At 39.5% G+C, this 13,987-nt stretch overlaps 5 non-coding genes across 5 annotated transcripts; all 5 read right to left on the bottom strand.

Moving 5' to 3' along the window:
• Positions 1-1,131: 1,131 nt before the first annotated feature.
• trnag-ucc (transfer RNA glycine (anticodon UCC)) lies at positions 1,132-1,203 on the bottom strand. Its single transcript has one exon. It is a non-coding gene; the product is annotated as a tRNA-Gly (tRNA).
• Positions 1,204-3,227: 2,024 nt separating this feature from the next.
• Positions 3,228-3,299, bottom strand: trnag-ucc (transfer RNA glycine (anticodon UCC)). The gene has a single exon. It is a non-coding gene; the product is annotated as a tRNA-Gly (tRNA).
• Positions 3,300-5,322: 2,023 nt separating this feature from the next.
• trnag-ucc (transfer RNA glycine (anticodon UCC)) lies at positions 5,323-5,394 on the bottom strand. The gene has a single exon. It is a non-coding gene; the product is annotated as a tRNA-Gly (tRNA).
• A 4,121-nt stretch (positions 5,395-9,515) lies between these two features.
• trnag-ucc (transfer RNA glycine (anticodon UCC)) lies at positions 9,516-9,587 on the bottom strand. The gene has a single exon. It is a non-coding gene; the product is annotated as a tRNA-Gly (tRNA).
• A 4,116-nt stretch (positions 9,588-13,703) lies between these two features.
• On the bottom strand, positions 13,704-13,775 carry trnag-ucc (transfer RNA glycine (anticodon UCC)). Its single transcript has one exon. It is a non-coding gene; the product is annotated as a tRNA-Gly (tRNA).
• Positions 13,776-13,987: the final 212 nt, after the last annotated feature.

The following is a 13,987-nucleotide window of genomic DNA, read 5'->3' as shown; positions in this document are numbered from 1 at the left end:
ACTAGTTAGTTAATGGTTGAATCTACACACAGTACAGATGTTTCCCGACTCTTTCTATTTTAGCAAGGATCCTAAAGGTTACATTCTTGCTGATCCCAGACATTTTTTTCTTTAATTCTGCCTTTATCTCATCTCTCTCCATGCAAGGAGTGCTGGTGACTCTCCCATTGTTCTCACAAAAAGGTTTAAACAAAGTATAGCCTTGAAAACACATTTCATAATAAAGCAAGCAACAGATCAAACAGACTTCAATATATTGATGTACAAAGCATATCATTAATCCTATTATTTTAGCTGTCCTTATTTGTCACAAATGTAAAATATGTCACGGTCCATCGCACCCACATTGTGGATTCTCCTCCAGCTACATGACTTGCCTTTTTTTTTCCTATGGCTACGTTCATCTTCCACACTGACACATCTCTCAACATGACATTTTAACATAGTTCAGTGAATATGACCGTCATGCTTCACAATCCAACATTAACATTGCAGTTCTTGCATAAATGTAAGCCATGAAAATACTCTAAACTTTACACAGCGGTGAGCAGTGTTCAGGTGATACAGAAAATCGGGTGCGTTGGGCAGAGACAATCAGTTAATCTATCAAAGTCTCTTGAAGTTATGCTCCTATCTATACTACTTACAACACAACTATTCTTTTGTTATTGAAAAGCTTGGATAGATGGCTCTGGATTGTGTTATCTAAGTAAGTGGTTGTTCTCCTTACAGCAATGTGGATTGAGGGGAGATCTGATGCAGGTGTAGGTAAGTGAGACAAGGATAACCCGTTCCCATTAGTTGATGGTACAAGGACTAGGAGACACAGATTGATGGTTTTGGGAAAGAGATGCAGGGAAATTTGAGGAAGCACTTTTTGCTTTTCCTGCTACATTGCAACTGCAATGTCTGTCCACAAGTGTGGTGGAAGCAGAGACAATCAATGATTTCAATAGGAAATTGGAGAAACACTTGAAGGAAACAAACTTGCTCCAGGGTGACGCCAATCAAGCGGGAGAATGAATCTGATTGGATGATAAGAATATTTTATCAATTTCAATTCTGTCAAAGCTTTGACATTTTTTTCGTTTGCAAAATACTGCAACATAAAGCAAACCTGCAATTTAAGGTTGCGATGGCTGGGAATCGAACCCAGGTCAACTGCTTGGAAGGCAGCTATGCTCACCACTATACCACCATCGCTTACTGCACTATGCTGGTCCAGCGTTTTGATTAATAGAATGCTGTACAATGGTTTCAACTTGTCCCTGAGCAATACGATTATGTTGACAGAAACACAATACTGTGAATGCTGGAAATCTGAAATAAAATCAGAAAGTGCTGCAAATATTCTGATCAATGGTCACTCACCTGAAAAGTTAAATCTGCTTCTCTCTCCACAGATGCTGCCAGACCTGCTGAGTATTTCCAGCATTTCTTGTTTTTATTTCAGATTTCCAGCATCTGCAGTATTTTGCTTTTATTTTAATGTTTCGTAGCGAACTGATAATTTTTGCTTACTGGGCAGAACTATGCAGTGGAGTGACGCAGAAAACTGTACGAAGAACAATGTTTTTAACGGGCCCACAATTTCGAAGTATAAGGAGGACAAAATACACAGCAATGTATGCATATAGTAAAGAGCTGTAAGTTTCAGGTAGATGTTACCTGAACAGAGGTGAGACAGAGAATACCCAACCCGTCTCACCTTTAGATTCCTGACCAAGATAGACCGACAAGGTACAAACTCAAGTTATGTGACCAAGTCAGAGAGTTTATTAGGCTTAACCAAGATGTACAAAGTTAATACTTAACAATGGTAATAGATATTCAGTAACACACAACACCCGTTCTTGTTTCTGTGCTTGCTGCCGCACGGACTTCTCTCCTTCTTCATCCCTTGCTGTGTTTTTTCGACTGTATTCTATCTTCTCCTTTTAAGTACCAACGTTCTTCTGTTGACCCCTCTCTAAGTGTGCTGACGATGTCCTGTAACACCCTTTCTTTTATCCTTCTTGTGGTGCAAGGATGTTACCATATTAGTTTTGAATTGTTCCAAGTGTCCTAATTGGTCCAGGTTGACATCATTGTTTGACACTAGTTAGTTAATGGTTGAATCTACACACAGTACAGATGTTTCTCGACTCTTTCTATTTTAGCAAGGATCCTAAAGGTTACATTCTTGCTGATCCCAGACATTTTTTTCTTTAATTCTGCCTTTATCTCATCTCTCTCCATGCAAGGAGTGCTGGTGACTCTCCCATTGTTCTCACAAAAAGGTTTAAACAAAGTATAGCCTTGAAAACACATTTCATAATAAAGCAAGCAACAGATCAAACAGACTTCAATATATTGATGTACAAAGCATATCATTAATCCTATTATTTTAGCTGTCCTTATTTGGCACAAACGTAAAATATGTCACGGTCCATCGCGCCCACATTGTGGATTCTCCTCCAGCTACATGACTTGCCTTTTTTTTTCCTATGGCTACGTGCATCTTCCACACTGACACATCTCTCAACATGACATTTTAACATAGTTCAGTGAAGATGACCGTCATGCTTCACAATCCAACCTTAACATTGCAGTTCTTGCATAAATGTAAGCCATGAAAATACTCTAAACTTTACACAGCGGTGAGCAGTGTTCAGGTGATACAGAAAATCTGGTGCGTTGGGCAGAGACAATCAGTTAATCTATCAAAGTCTCTTGATGTTATGCTCCTATCTATACTACTTACAACACAACTATTCTTTTGTTATTGAAAAGCTTGGATAGATTGCTCTGGATTGTGTTATCTAAGGAAGTGGTTGTTCTCCTTGCAGCAATGTGGATTGAGGGGAGATCTGATGCAGTTGTAGGTAAGTTAGACAAGGATAACCCGTTCCCATTAGTTGATGGTACAAGGACTAGGAGACACAGATTGATGGTTTTGGGAAAGAGATGCAGGGAAATGTGAGGAAGCACTTTTTGCTTTACCTGCTACATTGCAACTGCAATGTCTGTCCACAAGTGTGGTGGAAGCAGAGACAATCAATGATTTCAATAGGAAATTGGAGAAACACTTGAAGGAAACAAACTTGCTCCAGGGTGACGCCAATCAAGCGGGAGAATGAATCTGATTGGATGATAAGAATATTTTATCAATTTCAATTCTGTCAAAGCTTTGACATTTTTTTCGTTTGTAAAATACTGCAACATAAAGTAAACCTGCAATTTAAGGTTGCGATGGCTGGGAACCGAACCCAGGTCAACTGCTTGGAAAGCAGTCATGCTCACCACTATACCACCATCGCTTACTGTACTGGGCTGGCCCAGCGTTTTGATTAATAGAATGCTGTACAATGGTTTCAACTTGTCCCTGAGCAATACGATTATGTTGACAGAAACACAATACTGTGAATGCTGGAAATCTGAAATAAAATCAGAAAGTGCTGCAAATATTCTGATCAATGGTCACTCACCTGAAAAGTTAAATCTGCTTCTCTCTCCACAGATGCTGCCAGACCTGCTGAGTATTTCCAGCATTTCTTGTTTTTATTTCAGATTTCCAGCATCTGCAGTATTTTGCTTTTATTTTAGTGTTTCGTAGCGAACTGATAATTTTTGCTTACTGGGCAGAACTATGCAGTGGAGTGACGCAGAAAACTGTACGAAGAACAATGTTTTTAACGGGCCCACAATTTCGAAGTATAAGGAGGACAAAATACACAGCAATGTATGCATATAGTAAAGAGCTGTAAGTTTCAGGTAGATGTTACCTGAACAGAGGTGAGACAGAGAATACCCAACCCGTCTCACCTTTAGATTCCTGACCAAGATAGACCGACAAGGTACAAACTCAAGTTATGTGACCAAGTCAGAGAGTTTATTAGGCTTAACCAAGATGTACAAAGTTAATACTTAACAATGGTAATAGATATTCAGCAACACACAACACCCGTTCTTGTTTCTGTGCTTGCTGCCGCACGGACTTCTCTCCTTCTTCATCCCTTGCTGTGTTTTTTCGACTGTATTCTATCTTCTCCTTTTAAGTACCAACGTTCTTCTGTTGACCCCTCTCTAAGTGTGCTGACGATGTCCTGTAACACCCTTTCTTTTATCCTTCTTGTGGTGCAAGGATGTTACCATATTAGTTTTGAATTGTTCCAAGTGTCCTAATTGGTCCAGGTTGACATCATTGTTTGACACTAGTTAGTTAATGGTTGAATCTACACACAGTACAGATGTTTCTCGACTCTTTCTATTTTAGCAAGGATCCTAAAGGTTACATTCTTGCTGATCCCAGACATTTTTTTCTTTAATTCTGCCTTTATCTCATCTCTCTCCATGCAAGGAGTGCTGGTGACTCTCCCATTGTTCTCACAAAAAGGTTTAAACAAAGTATAGCCTTGAAAACACATTTCATAATAAAGCAAGCAACAGATCAAACAGACTTCAATATATTGATGTACAAAGCATATCATTAATCCTATTATTTTAGCTGTCCTTATTTGGCACAAACGTAAAATATGTCACGGTCCATCGCGCCCACATTGTGGATTCTCCTGCAGCTACATGACTTGCCTTTTTTTTCCTATGGCTACGTTCATCTTCCACACTGACACATCTCTCAACATGACATTTTAACATAGTTCAGTGAAGATGACCGTCATGCTTCACAATCCAACATTAACATTGCAGTTCTTGCATAAATGTAAGCCATGAAAATACTCTAAACTTTACACAGCGGTGAGCAGTGTTCAGGTGATACAGAAAATCGGGTGCGTTGGGCAGAGACAATCAGTTAATCTATCAAAGTCTCTTGAAGTTATGCTCCTATCTATACTACTGACAACACAACTATTCTTTTGTTATTGAAAATCTTGGATAGATGGCTCTGGATTGTGTTATCTAAGTAAGTGGTTGTTCTCCTTACAGCAATGTGGATTGAGGGGAGATCTGATGCAGGTGTAGGTAAGTGAGACAAGGATAACCCGTTCCCATTAGTTGATGGTACAAGGACCAGGAGACACAGATTGATGGTTTTGGGAAAGAGATGCAGGGAAATTTGAGGAAGCACTTTTTGCTTTACCTGCTACATTGCAACTGCAATGTCTGTCCACAAGTGTGGTGGTAGCAGAGACAATCAATGATTTCAATAGGAAATTGGAGAAACACTTGAAGGAAACAAACTTGCTCCAGGGTGACGCCAATCAAGAGGGTGAATGAATCTGATTGGATGATAAGAATATTTTATCAATTTCAATTCTGTCAAAGCTTTGACATTTTTTTCGTTTGTAAAATACTGCAACATGAAGCAAACCTGCAATTTAAGGTTGCGATGGCTGGGAATCGAAACCAGGTCAACTGCTTGGAAGGCAGCTACGCTCACCACTATACCACCATCGCTTACTGTACTGTGTTGGTCCAGCGTTTTGATTAATAGAATGCTGTACAATGGTTTCAACTTGTCCCTGAGCAATACGATTATGTTGACAGAAACACAATACTGTGAATGCTGGAAATCTGAAATAAAATCAGAAAGTGCTGCAAATATTCTGATCAATGGTCACTCACCTGAAAAGTTAAATCTGCTTCTCTCTCCACAGATGCTGCCAGACCTGCTGAGTATTTCCAGCATTTCTTGTTTTTATTTCAGATTTCCAGCATCTGCAGTATTTTGCTTTTATTTCAGAGTTCAGTCGTGAACTGATCCTTTTTGTTTACTGGGCAGAATTATGCTGTGGAGTTACGCAAAAAACTGTACGAATAACAATGTTTTTAACGGGCCCACAATTTCGAAGTTGAAGGAGGACAAAATACACAGCAATGTATGCATTTAGTAAAGAGCTGCAAGTTTCAGCGAGATTTACCTGAACAGAGGTGAGACAGAGAATACCCAACCCGTCTCACCTTTAGATTCCTGACCAAGATATACCTACAAGGTGAAAACTCAAGTTATGTGACCAAGTCAGAGAGTTTATTAGGCTTAACTAAGATGTACAAAGTTAATACTTAACAATGGTAATAGATATTCAGTAACACACAACACCCGTTCTTGTTTCTGTGCTTGCTGCCACACGGACTTCTCTCCTTCTTCATCCCTTGCTGTGTTTTTTCGACTGTATTCTATCTTCTCCTTTTAAGTACCAACGATCTTCTGTTGACCCCTCTCTAAGTGTGCTGACGATGTCCTGTAACACCCTTTCTTTTCTCCTTCTTGTGGTGCAAGGATGTTACCATATTAGTTTTGAATTGTTCCAAGTGTCCTAATTGGTCCAGGTTGACATCATTGTTTGACACTAGTTAGTTAATGGTTGAATCTACACACAGTACAGATGTTTCCAGACTCTTTCTATTTTAGCAAGGATCCTAAAGGTTCCATTCTTGCTGATCCCAGACATTTTTTTCTTTAATTCTGCCTTTATCTCATCTCTCTCCATGCAAGGAGTGCTGGTGACTCTCCCATTGTTCTCACAAAAAGGTTTAAACAAAGTATAGCCTTGAAAACACATTTCATAATAAAGCAAGCAACAGATCAAACAGACTTCAATATATTGATGTACAAAGCATATCATTAATCCTATTATTTTAGCTGTCCTTATTTGTCACAAACGTAAAATATGCCACGGTCCATCGCGCCCACATTGTGGATTCTCCTCCAGCTACATGACTTGCCTTTTTTTTTTTCCTATGGCTACGTGCATCTTCCACACTGACACATCTCTCAACATGACATTTTAACATAGTTCAGAGAAGATGACCGTCATGCTTCACAATCCAACCTTAACATTGCAGTTCTTGCATAAATGTAAGCCATGAAAATACTCTAAACTTTACACAGCGGTGAGCAGTGTTCAGGTGATACAGAAAATCTGGTGCGTTGAGCAGAGACAATCAGTTAATCTATCAAGGTCTCTTGAAGTTATGCTCCTATCTATACTACTTACAACACAACTATTCTTATGCTATTGAAAAGCTTGGATAGATGGCTCTGGATTGTGTTATCTAAGTAGGTGGTTGTTCTCCTTCCAGCAATGTGGATTGAGGGGAGATCTGATGCAGGTGTAGGTAAGTTAGACAAGGATAACCCGTTCCCATTAGTTGATGGTACAATGACTAGGAGACACAGATTGATGGTTTTGGGAAAGAGATGCCGGGAAATGTGATGAAGCACTTTTTGCTTTTCCTGCGACATTGCAACTGCAATGTCTGTCCACAAGTGTGGTGGAAGCAGAGACAATCAATGATTTCAATAGGAAATTGGAGAAACACTTGAAGGAAACACACTTGCTCCAGGGTGACGCCAATCAAGTGGGAGAATGAATCTGATTGGATGATAAGAATATTTTATCAATTTCAATTCTGTCAAAGCTTTGACATTTTTTTCGTTTGTAAAATACTGCAAAATAAAGTAAACCTGCAATTTAAGGTTGCGATGGCCGGGAATCAAAGCCAAGTCAACTGCTTGGAAAGCAGTTCTGCTCACCACTATACCACCATCGCTTAATGTACTATGATGGTCCAGCGTTTTGATTAATAGAATGCTGTACAATGGTTTCAACTTGCACCTGAGCAACACGATTATGTTCACAGAAACACAATACTGTGAATGCTGGAAATCTGAAATAAAATCAGAAAGTGCTGCAAATATTCTGATCAACGGCCACTCACCTGAAACGTTAACTCCGCTTCTCTCTCCACAGATGCTGCCAGACCTGCTGAGTATTTCCAGCATTTCTTGTTTTTATTTCAGATTTCCAGCATCTGCAGTATTTTGCTTTTATTTTAGAGTTTAGTAGCGAACTGATCCTTTTTGCTTCCTGGGCAGAACTATGCAGTGGAGTGACGCAGAAAACTGTACGAAGAACAATGTTTTTAACGGGCCCACAATTTCGAAGTTTAAGGAGGACAAAATACACAGCAATGTATGCATATAGTAAAGAGCTGTAAGTTTCAGGTAGATGTTACCTGAACAGAGGTGAGACAGAGAATACCCAACCCGTCTCACCTTTAGATTCCTGACCAAGATAGACCTATAAGGTGAAAACTCAAGTTATGTGACCAAGTCAGAGAGTTTATTAGGCTTAACTAAGCTGTACAAAGTTAATACTTAACAATGGTAATAGATATTCAGTAACACACAACACCCGTTCTTGTTTCTGTGCTTGCTGCCACACGGACTTCTCTCCTTCTTCATCCCTTGCTGTGTTTTTTCGACTGTATTCTATCTTCTCCTTTTAAGTACCAACGATCTTCTGTTGACCCCTCTCTAAGTGTGCTGACGATGTCCTGTAACACCCTTTCTTTTATCCTTCTTGTGGTGCAAGGATGTTACCATATTAGTTTTGAATTGTTCCAAATGTCCTAATTGGTCCAGGTTGACATCATTGTTTGACACTAGTTAGTTAATGGTTGAATCTACACACAGTACATATGTTTCCCGACTCTTTCTATTTTAGCAAGGATCCTAAAGGTTCCATTCTTGCTGATCCCAGACATTTTTTTCTTTAATTCTGCCTTTATCTCATCTCTCTCCATGCAAGGAGTGCTGGTGACTCTCCCATTGTTCTCACAAAAAGGTTTAAACAAAGTATAGCCTTGAAAACACATTTCATAATAAAGCAAGCAACAGATCAAACAGACTTCAATATATTGATGTACAAAGCATATCATTAATCCTATTATTTTAGCTGTCCTTATTTGTCACAAACGTAAAATATGTCACGGTCCATCGCGCCCACATTGTGGATTCTCCTCCAGCTACATGACTTGCCATTTTTTTTCCTATGGCTACGTGCATCTTCCACACTGACACATCTCTCAACATGACATTTTAACATAGTTCAGGGAAGATGACCGTCATGCTTCACAATCCAACCTTAACATTGCAGTTCTTGCATAAATGTAAGCCATGAAAATACTCTAAACTTTACACAGCGGTGAGCAGTGTTCAGGTGATACAGAAAATCTGGTGCGTTGGGCAGAGACAATCAGTTAATCTATCAAAGTCTCTTGAAGTTATGCTCCTATCTATACTACTGACAACACAACTATTCTTTTGATATTGAAAAGCTTGGATAGATGGCTCTGGATTGTGTTATCTAAGTAAGTGGTTGTTCTCCTTACAGCAATGTGGATTGAGGGGATATCTGGTGCAGGTGTAGGTAAGTTAGACAAGGATAACCCGTTCCCATTAGTTGATGGTACAAGGACCAGGAGACACAGATTGATGGTTTTGGGAAAGAGATGCAGGGAAATTTGAGGAAGCACTTTTTGCTTTACCTGCGACATTGCAACTGCAATGTCTGTCCACAAGTGTGGTGGAAGCAGAGACAATCAATGATTTCAATAGGAAATTGGAGAAACACTTGAAGGAAACAAACTTGCTCCAGGGTGACGCCAATCAAGCGGGAGAATGAATCTGATTGGATGATAAGATTACTTTATCAATTTCAATTCTGTCAAAGCTTTGACATTTTTTTCGTTTGTAAAATACTGCAACATAAAGTAAACCTGCAATTTAAGGTTGCGATGGCCGGGAATCGAACCCAGGTCAACTGCTTGGAAGGCAGCTATGCTCACCACTATACCACCATCGCTTACTGTACGGTGATGCTCCAGCGTTTTGATTAATAGAAGGCTGTACAATGGTTTCAACTTATCCCTGAGCAATGCGATTATGAAAACAGAAACACAATACTGTGAATGCTGGAAATCTGAAATAAAATCAGAAAGTGCTGCAAATATTCTGATCAATGGTCACTCACCTGAAACGTTAACTCTGCTTCTCTCTCCACAGATGCTGCCAGACCTGCTGAGTATTTCCAGCATTTCTTGTTTTTATTTCAGATTTCCAGCATCTGCAGTATTTTGCTTTTATTTCAGAGTTCAGTCGCGAACTGATCCTTTTTGCTTACTGGGCAGAATTATGCAGTGGAGTTACGCAAAAAACTGTACGAAGAACAATGTTTTTAACGGGCCCACAATTTCGAAGTTGAAGGAGGACAAAATACACAGCAATGTATGCATTTAGTAAAGAGCTGCAAGTTTCAGCGAGATTTACCTGAACAGAGGTGAGACAGAGAATACCCAACCCGTCTCACCTTTAGACTCCTGACCAAGATATACCTACAAGGTGAAAACTCAAGTTATGTGACCAAGTCAGAGAGTTTATTAGGCTTAACTAAGATGTACAAAGTTAATACTTAACAATGGTAATAGATATTCAGTAACACACAACACCCGTTCTTGTTTCTGTGCTTGCTGCCGCACGGACTTCTCTCCTTCTTCATCCCTTGCTGTGTTTTTTCGACTGTATTCTATCTTCTCCTTTTAAGTACCAACGATCTTCTGTTGACCCCTATCTAAGTGTGCTGACGATGTCCTGTAACACCCTTTCTTTTATCCTTCTTGTGGTGCAAGGATGTTACCATATTACTTTTGAATTGTTCCAAATGTCCTAATTGGTCCAGGTTGACATCATTGTTTGACACTAGTTAGTTAATGGTTGAATCTACACACAGTACATATGTTTCCCGACTCTTTCTATTTTAGCAAGGATCCTAAAGGTTCCATTCTTGCTGATCCCAGACATTTTTTCTTTAATTCTGCCTTTATCTCATCTCTCTCCATGCAAGGAGTGCTGGTGACTCTCCCATTGTTCTCACAAAAAGGTTTAAACAAAGTATAGCCTTGAAAACACATTTCATAATAAAGCAAGCAACAGATCAAACAGACTTCAATATATTGATGTACAAAGCATATCATTAATCCTATTATTTTAGCTGTCCTTATTTGTCACAAACGTAAAATATGTCACGGTCCATCGCGCCCACATTGTGGATACTCCTCCAGCTACATGACTTGCCATTTTTTTACCTATGGCTACGTGCATCTTCCACACTGACACATCTCTCAACATGACATTTTAACATAGTTCAGGGAAGATGACCGTCATGCTTCACAATCCAACCTTAACATTGCAGTTCTTGCATAAATGTAAGCCATGAAAATACTCTAAACTTTACACAGCGGTGAGCAGTGTTCAGGTGATACAGAAAATCTGGTGCGTTGGGCAGAGACAATCAGTTAATCTATCAAAGTCTCTTGAAGTTATGCTCCTATCTATACTACTGACAACACAACTATTCTTTTGATATTGAAAAGCTTGGATAGATGGCTCTGGATTGTGTTATCTAAGTAAGTGGTTGTTCTCCTTACAGCAATGTGGATTGAGGGGATATCTGGTGCAGGTGTAGGTAAGTTAGACAAGGATAACCCGTTCCCATTAGTTGATGGTACAAGGACTAGGAGACACAGATTGATGGTTTTGGGAAAGAGATGCAGGGAAATTTGAGGAAGCACTTTTTGCTTTACCTGCGACATTGCAACTGCAATGTCTGTCCACAAGTGTGGTGGAAGCAGAGACAATCAATGATTTCAATAGGAAATTGGAGAAACACTTGAAGGAAACAAACTTGCTCCAGGGTGACGCCAATCAAGCGGGAGAATGAATCTGATTGGATGATAAGATTACTTTATCAATTTCAATTCTGTCAAAGCTTTGACATTTTTTTCGTTTGTAAAATACTGCAACATAAAGTAAACCTGCAATTTAAGGTTGCGATTGCCGGGAATCGAACCCAAGTCAACTGCTTGGAAGGCAGCTATGCTCACCACTATACCACCATCGCTTACCGTACTGTGCTGCTCCAGCGTTTTGATTAATAGAAGGCTGTACAATGGTTTCAACTTATCCCTGAGCAATGCGATTATGAAAACAGAAACACAATACTGTGAATGCTGGAAATCTGAAATAAAATCAGAAAGTGCTGCAAATATTCTGATCAATGGTCACTCACCTGAAACGTTAACTCTGCTTCTCTCTCCACAGATGCTGCCAGACCTGCTGAGTATTTCCAGCATTTCTTGTTTTTATTTCAGATTTCCAGCATCTGCAGTATTTTGCTTTTATTTCAGAGTTCAGTCGCGAACTGATCCTTTTTGCTTACTGGGCAGAATTATGCAGTGGAGTTACGCAAAAAACTGTACGAAGAACAATGTTTTTAACGGGCCCACAATTTCGAAGTTGAAGGAGGACAAAATACACAGCAATGTATGCATTTAGTAAAGAGCTGCAAGTTTCAGCGAGATTTACCTGAACAGAGGTGAGACAGAGAATATCCAACCCGTCTCACCTTTAGACTCCTGACCAAGATATACCTACAAGGTGAAAACTCAAGTTATGTGACCAAGTCAGAGAGTTTATTAGGCTTAACTAAGATGTACAAAGTTAATACTTAACAATGGTAATAGATATTTAGTAACACACAACACCCGTTCTTGTTTCTGTGCTTGCTGCTGCACGGACTTCTCTCCTTCTTCATCCCTTGCTGTGTTTTTTCGACTGTATTCTATCTTCTCCTTTTAAGTACCAACGATCTTCTGTTGACCCCTATCTAAGTGTGCTGACGATGTCCTGTAACACCCTTTCTTTTATCCTTCTTGTGGTGCAAGGATGTTACCATATTAGTTTTGAATTGTTCCAAGTGTCCTAATTGGTCCAGGTTGACATCATTGTTTGACACTAGTTAGTTAATGGTTGAATCTACACACAGTACATATGTTTCCCGACTCTTTCTATTTTAGCAAGGATCCTAAAGGTTCCATTCTTGCTGATCCCAGACATTTTTTTCTTTAATTCTGCCTTTATCTCATCTCTCTCCATGCAAGGAGTGCTGGTGACTCTCCCATTGTTCTCACAAAAAGGTTTAAACAAAGTATAGCCTTGAAAACACATTTCATAATAAAGCAAGCAACAGATCAAACAGACTTCAATATATTGATGTACAAAGCATATCATTAATCCTATTATTTTAGCTGTCCTTATTTGTCACAAACGTAAAATATGTCACGGTCCATCGCGCCCACATTGTGGATTCTCCTCCAGCTACATGACTTGCCTTTTTTTTCCTATGGCTACGTGCATCTTCCACACTGACACATCTCTCAACATGACATTTTAACATAGTTCAGGGAAGATGACCGTCATGCTTCACAATCCAACCTTAACATTGCAGTTCTTGCATAAATGTAAGCCATGAAAATACTCTAAACTTTACACAGCGGTGAGCAGTGTTCAGGTGATACAGAAAATCTGGTGCGTTGGGCAGAGACAATCAGTTAATCTATCAAAGTCTCTTGAAGTTATGCTCCTATCTATACTACTGACAACACAACTATTCTTTTGATATTGAAAAGCTTGGATAGATGGCTCTGGATTGTGTTATCTAAGTAAGTGGTTGTTCTCCTTACAGCAATGTGGATTGAGGGGATATCTGGTGCAGGTGTAGGTAAGTTAGACAAGGATAACCCGTTCCCATTAGTTGATGGTACAAGGACTAGGAGACACAGATTGATGGTTTTGGGAAAGAGATGCAGGGAAATTTGAGGAAGCACTTTTTGCTTTACCTGCGACATTGCAACTGCAATGTCTGTCCACAAGTGTGGTGGAAGCAGAGACAATCAATGATTTCAATAGGAAATTGGAGAAACACTTGAAGGAAACAAACTTGCTCCAGGGTGACGCCAATCAAGCGGGAGAATGAATCTGATTGGATGATAAGATTACTTTATCAATTTCAATTCTGTCAAAGCTTTGACATTTTTTTCGTTTGTAAAATACTGCAACATAAAGTAAACCTGCAATTTAAAGTTGCGATGGCCGGGAATCGAACCCAGGTCAACTGCTTGGAAGGCAGCTTTGCTCACCACTATACCACCATCGCTTACTGTACTGTGCTGCTCCAGCGTTTTGATTAATAGAATGCTGTACAATGGTTTCAACTTGTCCCTGAGCAATGCGATTATGAAAACAGAAACACAATACTGTGAATGCTGGAAATCTGAAATAAAATCAGAAAGTGCTGCAAATATTCTGATCAATGGTCACTCACCTGAAACGTTAACTCTGCTTCTCTCTCCACAGATGCTGCCAGAC

Source organism: Heterodontus francisci, chromosome 45 (genome assembly GCF_036365525.1).
Source record: "Heterodontus francisci isolate sHetFra1 chromosome 45, sHetFra1.hap1, whole genome shotgun sequence".
NCBI lineage: Eukaryota > Metazoa > Chordata > Chondrichthyes > Heterodontiformes > Heterodontidae > Heterodontus > Heterodontus francisci.
This window is presented reverse-complemented; position numbering and strand designations above follow the sequence as displayed.